This window comes from Triturus cristatus, chromosome 12 (assembly GCF_964204655.1).
Source record: "Triturus cristatus chromosome 12, aTriCri1.1, whole genome shotgun sequence".
Classification (NCBI taxonomy): domain Eukaryota; kingdom Metazoa; phylum Chordata; class Amphibia; order Caudata; family Salamandridae; genus Triturus; species Triturus cristatus.
The window spans coordinates 414,064,393-414,075,536 of record NC_140595.1 but is presented as its reverse complement, the minus strand read 5'-3'; positions in this window follow the sequence as shown (position 1 = coordinate 414,075,536).

The following is an 11,144-nucleotide window of genomic DNA, read 5'->3' as shown; positions in this document are numbered from 1 at the left end:
TTCCCACAGTCGTCTAGTTTGAGCGAGATTAAGGCTCTATACCCGAGACTGATAAGTGATCTAACCTTATTAGAATAAAAACATTTCCAAATGTCTGAATCTGAAATGTTTAGTAACTTCATTTTGCGTATTAGATAGTCATGTATTTGAATGTATTTAAACTGTGAAGTTATAGGTAGTTTATAAAGTATTCTAAGTGTCTCGAAGGCCAAAAGGCCGTCATTGCCGTATAAGTCACCAAGTGTTTCTATTCCAGCAGCTTTCCACATTAAAAATGTCCCATCATGAAATATCCCTGGAAGACCAGGATTGGCCCATAGGGATAATTGAGGATGAAAAAAAAGACGTGTTGCACTTGGTCAGAATGAGTTGCCAGATTTTAGCGCTGTCTCTGATGGTCTTAAATTTTACCCGTTTGAAGTAGTTTGGGTTGTTGACTTTTGCTAAGAACATATTAGATTCCTCTCCCAAGGCGAATTGGTAACAGTAATACAATTGCTTGTCACGAATGAACAGGCTGCGGAGACGGCTGAGAAAAGCTGAAAAAAAATATAGTCTAAAATCGGGGAAGTTCAAACTGCCTTGATTGAGAGGTAGTTTAAGCAGAGTGATTGATCTGCGAGCCTTCTTGTAACCCCATATATAGCTGCTAAAAATCCCATCTAACCTTTTAAAGTACATGTTGTTGACGAAAAGAGGTATGGACCTAAATAAGTATAAAAATGTAGGTAGTATGCTCATTTTGATTAAATTGATCCTACCGATAATACTAAGAGGGACCTTATGCCACTTTTTTAAAGTTGTAACAGTTTCTTTAATAAGAGCCTCATAGTTGAGTTTAATTATCTCATTAATATCAGAAGAGATTTTGATTCCAAGATAAATGGCTGTTCTACAAATACCTGCAATCGAAACCGGCGGCTTGTGGTTCAAAATAATTTGTGTTTTATGTGAGTTAAGTTTGTAGCAGGAAACAGACCCAAATTTGTTAGCCTCCTCAGTAATACCCAATATAGCTTCCGGTATGTTAGTAGAATAGACCGCAATATCGTCGGCAAAAGCCGTAATTTTTAACGAGTTCTGACCGTGTTCAAACGGAATGATATTAGGGTTGGCTTGTAAAGCAACAAGAAAAGGTTCCAGTGATAACGCAAACAACAAGGGTGATAATGGACACCCTTGCCGTGTACCTCGGTGAATTGAGAAGCTAGTCGAAGTTAGCCCAGCATAGCAGAGCTTAGCCAGTGGGTGATCATAGAGAGCCTGTAGCCATTTAAGAAATTGGCCATGAAAGCCCATGGTGGTCAATGTTGACCAAAGATATTCCCACCCCACTCGGTCAAACGCCTTTTCGGCGTCCAGAAGTATCATACCGAGTGGGGTGGGTCCAGACCTGGCCACATCGAATGAAGTGATAGCCATATTGATATGGGCAGTAGTATCTCTCCCCATAACAAAGCCATGCTGCTGAGGGGACACCAAGTGGGGTATGAGTGGATCTAATCGGATAGCCAGTACCTTGGCAAAGATTGTAGCATCTACGTTGATAAGCGAAAAGGGTCTGTATGACCCACATTGATCTCCAGGTTTGCCTTTTTTTAAGAAAAAAACAATCCTGGTAGTATTCCAAGATTCAGGTGCCCTTCCGATAGTTCCGATGTTGCTAATCACATTAGATAATAATGGCAGCAGTTCCTCCGAGCATAGTTTATAAATATCTAATGGGATAGTGTCCTCTCCAACAGCTTTACCTAGGGGGAGCATAACAACAGCCTTTCTGATCTCTGATTCAGTGATATTTTCAGAAAGTAGTGCGATGTTTTCAGTCTGCTTTCCCTTGGTTAAATTAGTGTCCAAATATTCTTGAATATTGTTCAGAACGGGCTGTTCGTCTGGAGTATATAATGCCCTATAGAATGCCACAAATTGCTCAAGGATCTGCTCTGATTGAGTATAAACCGTGTTGTTTGGACCCTTAATTTCTTTTATAAGTGTTTTAGATTTGTCGTCAGCGATTTTATATGCTAGAATTTTGCCAATCTTATCCCCACTCTCGTATTGAGATAAGTGATATTTATGTAAGCTAGTCATATTTTTCTCCATAAGCCTAGTTTTAATATTGAGCTTAGAGCTAGCTAGCTTTTGACATATATCAGCTACATTTAATGTACCCTGTATCAATGCCTGTGACAGTTGTTTTTCTAGCATACTTACAGTGTTACACATCGCAATACAGCCACGTTTGTATAGTAAGTTCTGATTAAGGACAAACTGTTGTGTAAACCCCCGTATACTCGCTTTTACAGTATCCCAGACTATACTGGGTGGAGCTGGGTTTATATTTATTGTAATAAATTCCACTAAGTGTGCTTTTAATTGTGAGATATAGTCCTTGTTAGACAATAGGTGTCGGGGAAATGTGAATATCATAGGTTTCTGGCAGGTCTGTGGCATAGTAAACGATAGTATAATTGGATTATGATCCAAAGCCACTCTTGGACATAGCTCCATAGAACTATTCACTAATATATTGTCTGAGGCCCAGTCCATATCGATTCTTTAGCAGAGTTGATGAGGTGCTGAATAATATGTAAAGCCAGCTATAGAGGGGTATAGAGTACGCCAGGCATCTTTTAAATTATGGATGCGACCGAGTTCGATAACAGCAGCACGGGATCGACGCATCCTCTGAAATGCCCGATGTCTGGTAGTGTCGATATCATAATCCATAATGAGGTTGAAATCCCCCATTATGATGAGTTCTCCACTGCTATCCAATTATTCTATGTTTAACCTGTCTATAATAGAAGGGTCGTCCGTATTTGAGCCATAGAAAACACAGAAAGGAAAAGTATTACCATGCCAGAAAATTTGAACAATAGCCCATCGGCCGGCTTTGTCCACCTTAGTTTTAGTTATTGCTATATTCAGTCTTTTCTGTCTTAAGATGGCCACACCTCTAGTAGGGATGCTACATTCTGAGTGGACCATCACGTCGTATCCTAATTGGCCAAGGAGCTTACGATCTTTATAGGTGATATGCGTCTCGGAGAGTAAAGCTATCTGAGGTTTATACAGATTTAGCTCTTCAGTGACAAGCCGTCTCTTGTTCCTGCTATTGAGTCCTGCAACATTCCATGCCAGACATCTAATTCTGTGAATCATTTAAACATATTTCGCCGCTCCGCCCAATTTTGAGTTTCCATACCGCATTTCAACAGAAAATTATAATAACAAAGTGCCTTCCCCCTCGCCCTGATCGTTTTAACATTTTTACCTCCCCCCAACCCGCCCCTGCAGAACCTCCCAGGGGTGTTCAGAGCGAACCCCCTCCCCCAATGCCTAAGAGGAGGAAAACCTCTTATACCCTGCTGCCGGTGGTTGGGCAGCCGTGGCAGCAGATGTGGTCAATCTGCTAGAAAACATATATTCATTCATTTATAAAGATTTAGAAGAGTGCAGTAAAGTCTAGATATTCTAGATATTGTAGTGCTCCGATCCTCTTTTTTTTTTGGGGTTTTTTTTTTCCCTTTCTTCCCCCTTCCTCCCCAAGCCAGTTAGATTTAGCACTGGCCTTAATATTCAACTTGAACTATCCCTACCCGCATTTAACCCTGGTGAAGTATGTAATTGTGTAGGCTAAACCACAGCGTAACGTAACGTTAGGCATCGATCGAGGTTAGCATTTAGAATTTTCCCATTTTCCTGTTGTGTTTTTTTTTTTTTATATATAGCCCCGCCCTTCTCTAAGATGTTAGTTTGGAAAGAACTTGTTCTGCCTCCTTCTCATCTGTAAATATATATGTCCGCCGCCCGTTAATCACCTTTAAACGAGCTGGTTCCTGCAAAAAAGCCTGTCCTCCCAGAGCCTTAAATGGATCAATAAGCTGGCGAAGCCTCCAACGTCTATCCATAGTGATCTTACTGAGATCAGATCTTACAAAGATGGAGATGGAATCAATCGTAACCGGGGAGTTAGGCCTAGCTTTGAGGGAAACAGCCTGTCTGAGGAGAAAATTGCCAAAGTAAATCAGAAAGGGGCGAGGGAATTTACTCCCCCTATTCACTGCATACAATGGAAGTCTATGGACTCTCTGAAGCTGAGAGTACCAATCCCAGTCAGAAAGATCAGGGAAGGCTTTCTGAAAAAGTGACACAATGTATGCCCTTGGATCGGCCCCTTCAGACCCTTCAGGTATTCCAAATAATCTAAGATTGAGACGTCTTTGTCTATTTTCCATGTCCTCCAGCTTGTCCTGTAGCTTCCCGATTTGCTCCTGGTGTCTGTTGACCACACTTTGATTGGAAGCAACCGTTTCCTCAGCGTTCGAGACCCTTTGCTGTAAAGATTCTATATCCTGAATGACTCCTCCAACTATATTGTTCAAGTCCTGCATAAAATGCTGAACCTTGATATTGCCTTCCCTTAGTTGAAGAAATTGCTGCTGCGTTTCCTTATGTTGATCAGACAAAGTCTGCAAAATGATGTTAAAAGGGAGATTTTGTTTTTCAGATCTATCAGAAACAAGGTCAGTGGCAGATGGAGGAGTTAAAGAAGCCAAAGGAAGGGCATCCATCGCATTAGGAGCTACAGTTTGCCTGGAGGTGGAGATATTACCTATAGGTGTTGGCTCCTCAGTAGGTAACACGGTCGCGGAGTCAAGGCCCCTTGATGAATTGGAGGGCAGCGACAGAGAGTCAGTGAGTGCATGGGGAGGGGAAAATGAAGAGGTTGTTGGTATATCCACTTGCGTTTGAGGTTGAGTTGGAGACATTTCTTTTGTCTGATCTCCCAATAGGGAGCTGGCCCCGGAGAGGCGTAGAGCCATTTTCTTGACTCTACCGTTCGCCTGGATCCATTTGCGAAGTGGACTGTTATCAACTATTGACCTCCCTTGTGGTTCTAGAGTAAAAGTACCAGCTTTAAGGGCGGCCGTGGTTTTGCCCTTTTTTAGCTTATTTTTAGCCTTAGATTTCCCTTTTTTACGTATGTTTTTTCTTGCAGAGTCCACCGGTGAGCTGAGGAGACTCTCAGGCTCCTCGTTAGATTCTTCCTCATTATTGCAGCTTAAACCAGTGTCTTCCAAGTCCAGAACAGTCTCGTCCATCCCATCCGACCCCCGAACCTTCTCAGCGGACACAGGCAGAGCAAGCTCCACCAGATCAATCCTCTCAGGTGAGTCAACCAAAGTGAGGCTAGAGGCTGTTTTATGGAGGGTACCAGCCGAGCCCCCTTCAACATGGCTAAATTTCCCATCCTCAGGTGGGGGCCCCATCCGATCGCCCGCAAACGCCGCGGCCAGCTCCACGCCATCGGCGCTCCCAGACAAGCCAGCTGGTGAGGAGCATGCATCAGTCAAGGGAGTCGATAGAGGCAAGACCTTAAGCTCGGCAGAGCAAAGTCCCGGAGTAGGGACCCCCCTGGGTCTGCGTTTTTCCTTAGAGAGCCGTTGTTGTAGGAGGGTGGACGCCCTTCCCCTTCTTCACCACGCTGAAGGTTAGTAGGAGCAGCCAGAAGGGAAGGACGGATCATCAGCTTACCCGAGTTTGTTGAGTGTCCATCCGTCGGGGCTGGCCCTGGGTGTCTCCTGCGCTGATCCCAGTCCCGTCTGAAGTAGAGGCATAGCTCGCCCGAGAGATCGTCATCGAGGCTGGTACTCGCGCTGCTTGGTTCAGCACAGTCCGTCCAGTACGTCCACCCCGTGCCATTATTTTGGGGGCCATGGGGAAAGAGTTCGGGTATTTGTCCGTGTCAGGAAGTTTCGATTCCGGAGCCAAAAACACCGGGGGAGCAAGGACAGCAAGTCTCGAGCCAACGGATAGGCGAGATTCCGACAACCCAAACGCCGTCGGCAAAACGAGACGCGCCGCCCCCAACAGCCGCCGGAGAATCCTGTAGAATAGATACATCAATCCTCGGTTGCTACAAAGAAACCATCCATCGTGTTACCTTTCGCTTTAGTTTGAGCTGGGTAGGTACTCAGAGCACTGATTCTTTTAACAGTATTTCATCTTTCTGTATGAATGAGCGTATTGATCAGATCCGATTGCAGAGACCTCCTACTGCCGCAGCTCCGTGGCGAGTCAGCCCGCCATCTTTACTCCGCCCCGCAGAGAGATTAGGCTGTGAAATGTCAACACTTATATACCCATTTATTCTTCCATCGACCTTGAGATATACATATATAAAACATATGTAATTTTCAGAAAAACACACATTCACTGGATGATGTCATCAGTGATATCATCAGTGATGCCATTTGAGATATCATCAGTGATGTCATGAGTGATGTCACTGACCATGTCATGAGTGATGTAATATGTGACGTCATCAGCAGTGCATTGCGGGCGCGCGAGTTATAGTTAGCTGAACTAACTATAACGGGGGAATTTCTATGGTTTTGTACGATTGAAAAGTCCAGCTATCTATAACGCCCCTGAAACCTATGGTTTTTTCAGTGAATATATATATACCTAGGTGTATTGGTGAATCAGTGGGTGTATGAGTGACTTTTTAGATGACTGAGTGGGAGCGTGACTGACTGTATAACTGAGTGATTAGGTGTCTCAGTGAATGTATGGATGAGTGTCTTGTTGTGTGAATGTATCTGTCTGTCAGTTGATGTCTAAGTGGGTGTGAGTGTGTTAGTGAGTATGTGAATGGCTATATGGGTGATTGATTAATTAACTCTCTCTATGGTTGTCTGGGTGTCTGTATGTGTGGGTGAGGAGGTGTGTGACTGCCTGTATGGATGAATGAGGAGTCGGTGCCTGTATGGGGTAGTGAGTGCATGTGTGAGAAGCTGCATGGATGAGTGAGTATCGGTATGGCTGTGTCGGTGATTGAGTGCTGTTATTATTATGGGTGAGTAATGGGTTATGTGAAAGGTAGTGTAGTGGAGTGACTGGGTATATGAGTGACTATATGTGTCAGTGAGAGAATGTGAGAGTGGCTATATGGATGAGTACATGCTTCTGTCAGTGACTGTATTGGTGAATGAGTATGTGTTACTATTTGTATGAGCAAATAAGTGTATGTGTATGTAACTGTTTGGGTTAGTGCGTACCTGTATGATTGAGTGTATGGGTGTGTAGGTCTGTGAATACTTCTATGGGTGACACACTCAGTGTGTGAGTGCATGTATGGGTATATGAGTGAATATGACAATGTCTGTATTGGTGACTGAGCTGGAGTATGAGTGGCAGTATGGGTGAGCAAGTGGATGTGGGTGTAGATCTATGAATTAGTGAGTGGCTGTGTAAGTAGTGGTATGGCTCTGTCAATAGGTTTGTGAATGGTTGTGTGGTAGTGGCAGTGGGTGTATAAGAGGTTCTATAGGGGTATGAATGGGTGAATCAGAGATGATGTGGATGATGTCCTCACTGATGTCATCAGTGATGTAATTTTAGATGTTATCAGTGATGTCACTCACCATGTTATGAGTGATGTAATATGTGATGTCATAAGTGGTGCATTGCGGGGGTGCAAAGTATAGCTAATTCAGGTAACTATAAAGGCTATTGTTGTAGATGGCTTCGTATGAGTGAAATGTCAGCCTAATTATAACGACCCTTTAACCTTTGTTTTTTTTAGTGAATTTCTAAGGTTTTTAAAATTCTTTTTGCTAACTATATGGTCCCTCTAACCTTTGTTTTTTTGTGAATTTCCAGAGTTTTTACATTCTATTTGCTAACTATAACGTCCTTGTAACCTTTGTTTTTTGGTGAATTTCTGGGGTTTATTAAATTCTATTTGCTAACTATAACGTCCCTGTAACCTTTGAATTTTTTTGTGAATTCCTAAGGTTTTATAACTAGCAGTGTGGTGGAGAAAGGGGGCTGGGCCTCCAACCAGCTCTCAGGAATTCTGCCACATAGGACTTACAGGAGGTATCAGGAGGGCTTCTTGGACCCCATGGTCCCTCTGGAACCAAGGGGACTTTATCCCCCAACTCTTAGTGCACCCAGAGGTACATTATCAGAGTGGTGGAGTTACTGGAGGTTCCAGGAGGGGTAGTTGGCCCCCAAGGGCATCCCTGGGACCAACTACTCCTCCTATTACCTCCAGTAAGTCCCATACAGCAGGATTGCTGAGTTCTGATAAGAGGCCATGCCCCCTTTCTCCACCATTCTGCAAATGCACCTCCTGGTGTGCTCTTGGTTGGGGGATGAAGTGCCCTTCGCTGCTGAGGGTCCTTAGACGCCAAGTAGCCCACCTGTTACCTCCAGTAAGCCCCATGCATTGGGATTGCTGAGGGGTGGTCGCAGGCTGCTTTGGGGATGAATTCCACTTTAGTTTTGAGGCCCTCAGGAGGCAAGGGAACCTCATCGCCCCACCAACAGTGCGACAAAACATGTCATTTAACCATCAAAGTGCTTTCCAGTTTGCAGAGCATGTGATATTAATGGTCATCTTAAAAAAATGACAATGTGGTGTGATAGGGAGCAAATCCATTCTCTCACTTTTCCTGGATGTCTTAAGTTAAACCGCCAGCAATCTGCTTTCTTAGGGATACTCACGTTTGTAGAAAATTGTTTAATTTTTTAGGATGAACATATTGACCCAATAGTGTTCTTGTAAATATAATAAATGGCATTGAATGTTGTCTGTGGTGCCACTGAGTGCTGTTTCTGTACTGCGGTTGAGCTTGAATCCGGACCATGTAGTGTCAAGGCGCTGATGGTTGTTGAGATGATCAGAGAGGCTTTGGTTGATTAGTTTCTCTAACAGCTTTGCTATGGTAGGAGCGAGATGGGTCTGTAGAAAGTGAGGCTGGGTTTGTGTATGTTTTTTTGAGCAGGGGATGATGGTGGAATGTTTCCAGGTATCCAGGAATGTGGCTGAGTCGATGGAGGTGTTGTCGATGGGTGTTAGTGGTTTGCTGATTGTTCAGAGTCCTTTGTTGAAGGCATGTTCAGGGCTAGGGTAAAATTGAGCCCATGAGTGGATGGTCTTCAATGTGGCAGAAATTTTGACTGTGGTGATCACAGGCCAGCACGTCAAGGTTCATGATGGGAAGTTGAGTTGTGACAGTAACAGGGTCCATGTGAGAGTCAAAGTTGTTGTATATGGAGGTGGTTTTGTTATAGAAGAATTTAGAGAGCTTGATGCAAAGGTCTTGTGAGCGGATGATCTTGCTGGATGAGGCAGGTAGCGCGGTGCAGTTTTTGATGATAGTGAAGATTTCCTTGCTGTTGTTAGTGCAGGCATTGATGCTATCTCCAAGAGTTGTGAGCTTGGTGTTCCGTATCTGCTTGTGGTCGTGTCTTAGGGCTGGTTTGAAGATGTCTTTATCTGTGGTGTCTTGACTTGTCCTGATAAGATCAGTAACCATCTTTTGGGTGCAAGCTCTCAATTTTATTCAAAATGGGACAACAGTGTAGGTGCAACTTGCTGAAGTAAATAACTCACATGCACTATTGGGGCACCTCAGAATAAGAACTAACATCTGCTAGTGACAAGTTAGTCACCATTCCAAGGTGTGAAACTCAAAAGCTGACTCTTATTATACACCATCATTTTATGGGTCTGTGTTGTGATTGGGCCCTTTTGTGTGTAAACTTTCTGTTCGTAAATTATTAAAGATTGTTTTTGCGCTTCGCTTTGGCAAAAGCTTTTCGAATAGTGTCTTTCATATTATAAACTCAGACTGTTGCCAAAATGAATGTCTTAGGATGTTGCATTTTTATTTCTTGCATCCTATGTGAACATATATCGACTGCTAACCTAATAAACAGACCTCAAAACGATTGTCTAATTACAGGCACATTGAATGTAATGTATTATAATATTTTTGTATGCATAATTCTGACTATAGATGTAGTTTTTAAAAACGCAGAAAATGATAGCATTAGGTGAGCAATTTATGGTAATGGTCACTCAAGCGATATTTTGAAGCATTGTTTTTCAAACATTTTCTTTTATTGTCATTCGCTTAATTCTTTCCTTATAATATGTATCCCGTGCATCAATTTCAGTTTAAAATACATCAAAAATAGAAAAGACAATGACACTTCCTGCAGTATTTCTAAAGGTTTTTTAAGTGGAAAAAGGTATTTAGTATTTTTAATAAGCATCTTCAATACTATTGAGTTGGTTTCTTTGTTCATATCACAAGATTAATTATGCTGTCAGGCACTTTCAAGGCCTGCTTAACAAAGATTCAGTGATATAATGGTGTGCTGCGCATTGCCTTTTTTCTGCATAGCAATCACAATCAGCATTAGACAATTTAAAACCCTTTCACAAGCCGGAAGTTCTGAAGAGCCTTTTAATCAACAAATGTAATTCTGCAAACAACCAGCTCCAGCCGCTTTTATGTTTTTTCAGAATAACTTGCCAGGAAGTATGAGTGTTGCCTTTATAATTTTATGTGACCAGTAAACATCTGTGGCCATCGTTTAGAGTTAGTGAAGAGAAGGAAAAAATCTTAAAACATATGCAGAACGTGGGTATTCTTGCATATAAGGTACATTTTAGATTTAAAAAATGGTATTGGCGCATAAAATACATCTGATAAAACCACGATTTTTGAAGGGAACTCCATACCCATTAGCACTAGCAAAATACTGATGCTACGAAGAAACACTTCCCACATAGTAAGCGTTTAATTCTAAATTAGCTGGAATATCACATTTAATGGTTGTGGTAACGCAATTATCAGAACTGTGGTATTACCTTAAGGAGACCGAATACCTTATATACTGCCTCTGTGAGCACCTCATTTCACTGTTGCCAGCATTACTTATGTAGTCAGTAATAGACTCTCTGCAGTGCTTAATTTGTAAAAAAATAACTGGCAAGGCTCATGTCAAGAGGCCACTACAGCTTGCACCACCCATTGCTCCTGCCAGCTCTGTCAACGATAGTACCTACACAACTAACAACCATCACACTCCTACAGGTGCGACAATTCAGAGTATTTCAGGCCTCCAGAGATATAAGAATGGCTTGAGTGGCAGGTATTCGTAGTTTTGAATGTATGTTGAATTTAGAAACAACTGTTGTCCTGCTCATATCTAAATTACAAAAACAGGGCCACCATGTGGCAAACTGTCGTAGGTGCCGGTGTTGACAATTAGGTGCCGGTGCCGAACACCAGAAGCCACCGGCTCAAATTAAGCACTGACTCTCTGGGAAGTAC